This window comes from Pteropus alecto, unplaced genomic scaffold, assembly GCF_000325575.1.
Source record: "Pteropus alecto unplaced genomic scaffold, ASM32557v1 scaffold80, whole genome shotgun sequence".
NCBI lineage: Eukaryota > Metazoa > Chordata > Mammalia > Chiroptera > Pteropodidae > Pteropus > Pteropus alecto.
The window spans coordinates 3,433,693-3,438,672 of NW_006430460.1; the positions used below are offsets into that span (position 1 = coordinate 3,433,693).

Here is a 4,980-nt window from a genome sequence, read left to right on the forward strand (position 1 = left end):
TTCAGGCCTCGCGGAAGAGCTTGGCTTCCTGTCAGGATCTGTTCATCTGCTCATACTCGGCTGTGTTCGTCTGCAAGGGTCACCATCTCAAAGCACCTCAGGCTGGGTGTCTATTTTTTAATTTACTTTTTTTTAAGAGAGGCAACCCTTGGTTGACCTCACAGATTGCAAGGACCTTGTCAGCTTACAATCCCTTATTTTGTTATGCCTACAGCACCTGGTCTTCCTAGGTGGTCTCCCATCCAAGTACTAACCAGGCCTGACTCTGCTTAGCTTCTGAGATCAGACGGGATCGAGCTTGTTCAGGGTGGCATGGCCGTAGACTGCGTGTCTAACACAACAGAAATGTGTGTGTATTTCTCACAATTCTGAGGGCTCTGAGTCTGAGATCAAGGCGTGAGTGAGTCGGGTCGTTCCGAGGCCACCCTCCTTGGTGTGTCGATGGCTGGGCCGCCTCCTCTGTGTCCGCTTGGTCTGCCCACTTCTGTGTGTCTGCGTCCTGATCACCATTTTTCCTAAGGACACCAGTCATACCGGGTTGAGTCCCACCCTAATGACCTCGTTTGAACGCAGTCCCTTCTTTAAAGGCCCCGTCTCCAAGTGCGGCCACATGCAGAGGTGCTGGGGGTTAGGGCTTCAACCAACACCTGAGTTGTGGACAGACACGGTTCGGCTAGTAATACCATCTGTCGTGCCTCCGGGTGGCGAGGCCTCGGTCAGCAGGGGCCTGGCAGAACAGCCTGCTGCCGCAGAGTGGCCCAAGGGCAGGTGGTTGGGGACCGGAGGGGACTTTGGCTGAACTCTGGGCGAGAGGGGACCCCGCTGAGGGCTTCGGGCAGGAGGAGGACGATCTCCCTGCGGAGGGGAGCGAGAGCGGATGGATGGAGACACTCCAGTGGCCACTCCTGCGGTAACCCCGCCGGGGGCCGCGGCCTCGGACCCAGGCGGTGGCGTTGGAGGACGTGAGAAGCTGTGCTCTTTCTCCTCGTTAAGATTTTTACCTCATTATTTAATAGTCGATTCATCGAATTTCTCTCCTACCATGTTCTGATCTTTTTTATTCCTAATAGACGTTGTTTTTAAGAGCAGGTTCCGCTGACAATCTGGATGAAACTCTGGGTGAACGCTTCCTTCTCATACCCAAGTGATAGCGGCCCAGGCCCCCGCTGGCTCGACTGCTAAACATTAGCTGCCCTTAGAGCTTCCGCTAGTGATTCGGGGAGACCCCACAGAGGGGTCTTCAGGCTCGGCCTCCCTGATCACCCCACTTCCGTCTCTTCCTCCCCTGCTCCCACCCAGCTCAGGTGGAGACGCCGGGCCTGCCCACTGGGGGGTGGCCCTGGCCTGGACACAGGGGTCCCGCCTCCTGTTGCTCCCTGCCTCTGATGTTCAGGGCGAGAGAAGCTCTCAGGATTCCAGAGAGGCTTCGGCCCACCCTGTGGCTCGGGCCTGTGCCCGTATGCACCAAGCAAAAGGAGACACGGGAAAGGCTCCGTACTGTAGGAGTCCAACTCTAGGATGTCCTGGAAAAGGCAAACTAGAGAGACAGCCAAAAGGTCGAACGTCAACAGGGCTGAGTGGGGAGGGACAGAGGGAGGCACACGTGGAGCGCAGGCCATTTTCAAGGCGGTGAAAATACTCTGCATGATACCGTAAAGAGGAAACGCGACCTTACAAACTTGCCAAAACCCGTAGAACGTACGATGCTAACAGCTGGGGACGATGCGTTTTCGTTCACAAGAGCGTATCGATTTTTAAAAACCCCACCGATTTATTCTGGAAGTAAGACGTCCAAAGCGAGGCCCCAGAGCTGTGTTTCTTCCAGAGGCTCAGAGAGAGTCTGTGCGCTTGCTCTTTCGAGCTTCTGGAGGCGCCTGCATCTCCTCTGGGTCACAGCCCCCTCCGTCTGCCTTCAAAGCCAGCAGCATAACGTCTTCAAATCTCACGTCTCTCCCTCTGCTTCCGTCACACGTCTCGTACCAGCGACTAATTCTTTCGCCTCGCTCTTAGGAGGACCTTTGTGGTTATCTTTAAGCCTCACCTGGATAATCGAGAAGATCTCCCCATTGCAGATTCTTAACATGAACACTTCTGCAGAGTCCCTGTGTCACGTAGACCAACAGTCGCAGGTTCTGGGAATTAGGACGTGGACATCTTTGGGGTCCATCATTTAGCTGACCACAGAGACTATGAGGTAGCAGGAGATGCCAAATGAGAGGCCAGGGCAGGGGATGGAGGGGGAAGAGCAAGAGGCAGGTGAACATCTCAGGGTGACTACAACTCTGACATACGACATACGGACCAGACTAGCCAGCAGCTCAGCTCCCAAGAAAAAGAAAAACTATTGCCCCATGCAACAATGAGAACGAAATATTTCTGAAAGTAATTCCTCAAGTTACTCTGCCAAAAAAAAAAAAATCCAAAATAAATGCATTAAAAAATGTATATTAAAATGTATATGTACACATAAAAAATGTAAAAATGTATGACATTCCCAGGGGCTCCCTCTGAAAGTGAGAGTATAGGTAATTTTACTTTTTACCTTGAGTTGCAGGACCCGAAATTTCTGTAATGAATATGTGTATTACTTTATCATCAGAAAAAGACATTTTCGAAAATTTAATAGCCCTTTAAAAACACAAAAATGTACTTAGGAACATTAGCTCTGACGACAGAGCTCTCGTTTCTCACCCAGAACCTCGGACTAAATATTCGCATCGATGCTTCTTCCCTTTCTTTGATTTTCCCATGAAATACGTTCCTCTTCTATTCGAATGGGAAGTTTCGAGAGACTTAAAAAGGGGAGAGGAGGGATTGGCTACGCTTTTTCATGAGCCCCTCGCTGTTCTGAATAGCAGTCAGGTTTTCTGTAAATTGAGGATCAGCTATTAAAGAGTATTTCGATGCAGGAACCCTTCACTCGTTTGGAATAGGGACAGATGAGCATCACGTGACACAGACAAGCATTTCATCACGGTTTTCTCCGCCACAGCCAAACCTGAACACAAGCCGATGTGGATCCATAAGGCTGGGTGAAAACACTGTGGCGTAGTCCATAGTGGAATATTACACAGCGAGGAAAAAGGCTGATGCTACTTAGCCGTGAGACAGCTAAATAAATCTCACAGAAATCATGGTGACTGAAAGTAGCCAGACGCAAAAGCGTGCACGGCGTACGATGCCATTTGTGGGAAGGTCAAAAACAGGCCAACCTAATCCATGGTGCAGGAATGTACAATGATGGCTTCCTTCTCAAGAGGAAGGCGTTGGGGTGACGGTGACGTTTGATTTCTCGAGGTGGTTAGATTCGCTTGGTATTTCGTCATACTGGACCCTCGGGAAATAGGCACTTTCTGTAAGTAGGTTGGTTATACCGCAACGAAATTTTACTGTGAGATAAAGAAATAAAGTGAAACGTAAACCTAGAGTCGTGCTTTATATTCAGGTGTGATGCCGACCCTTGGCCAGGCAGGAGGAAGCATAGTCAGTCTGGGCCGGGTTAACGCACCAGTCAATCAAATATAGAGACACTGATCAGTAATCATCAACAAGAGCAGGAGAGAAGCAGATGACGACATTTCAACGTGGACGGTTCTGACCTGCTCCAGGCGGTCATCTGGGACAGACACTTTGGAGATGCAGGTACGGGGTGAAGCTGGTGGCGACCTCGTGCACACATTAAGATGGGCACAGAAACCTACTCACAAAACAGTCACGGTTGGCAGAGACTGTGAAAACGCCAGGCCATGCTCGAAGGTTTACAATTTCCCAAACATATTAAAGAGGGAATAAATGCCACTCCTGGAAGCTCTGAGCTCAGGGCCTGTCACTGGCTAGTCAAATGTCTGCCTTTGCTCTCCCTAAACTGCCCCACCTACATGAGGCGCCTAAAATTTTGGCAGCTAGTTTGAACGGCAGCGTGCCGAAACCGCTATTAGATTTTAAACGGTTATTTCTAAAAATGCTTTGATTCGTCACATAGCAATCGAGAGAGAGAGGTGCACACCCCTTTATTACGGTGTTTGCTGCCAGGTGTCACTGTGGCTTTATGTGTCTGTCACCACCAGGCCGTGCGTGCCTGTAGGGAGACCACGTCTTACTGACTTGGTACGCTCAGCCCTTAGCGTGGTTCTCGGCAGGTACAGGTGTCTGGTGACTCTCCACCAAAGAGAAGCAATTTTGAAAACTCTATACAGCCTTGTCTCAAAGCGCGGTCCATGAACCAGCAGCATCATGGTCGCTGTGAGAGCAGGTGGCAAATGCAGAATCTGGGCCCAGAAGTCCTGATCTGTAGTTGAGAACCGGCCTAGGGAGAGCTGGAGAGACCCCGCAGAAGCTGGAGGTGACTGATGGGAAAAGGGGGTAGGGGACGGCCAGGGTGGGTGAGCCGGCGAGGCCAGGAGGAGGAAGGCCAGGGAGCACCAGGGGGAAGCAGCATGGCCAGAGTGTGATCTAGGGTCCTGTGTCCTGCGGGCCATCTCTATTCCTACCCGAGCCCCTCAGCGAGTGTGAAGACAGGTAGCTGGGCACACCTTCTCTGCTGACAGAGAAAGCCCTGGGTATCAGGCCTTTTCTTTCTCCCATCTTTAAACTTAAGATCTACTGGGTGCTCTGGTTTTTGTATCCAGGGCAACACAGGCTCATCAAAAGCAGCCAGAGGCTGTCAGTTTCTCAAGCTTAGACCCTCCTGATGTGTTCGGATGGAAAAAGAAATTAATACTGCCACTCTGGTACCTAAATGAATTGGTTTAGGGCCAGCATCTGTGGGAAGCTTCTGCAGGAACTCGGTAAATGATTTCCACGTGGAAACACCGCCCAAGGAGCACTTAATAAGTGCCATTTGATGCTGCTGAGGACAATTCACGTAGCAGCGCCTTATACCCAGTTAAGGCAATGTTCCTGGGGTACAGTAACTATGACCCAGGTCCAGGACACACCTAAGGAAGGGGAGCCCCTTTCGGATTGGGATACAACGTGGTC

The 4,980-nt window shown here is 50.9% G+C and overlaps 1 pseudogene; it reads right to left on the reverse strand.

The window, feature by feature from the left end:
* Window positions 1-205: 205 nt before the first annotated feature.
* LOC112480046 lies at window positions 206-324 on the reverse strand (annotated as a pseudogene).
* Window positions 325-4,980: the final 4,656 nt, after the last annotated feature.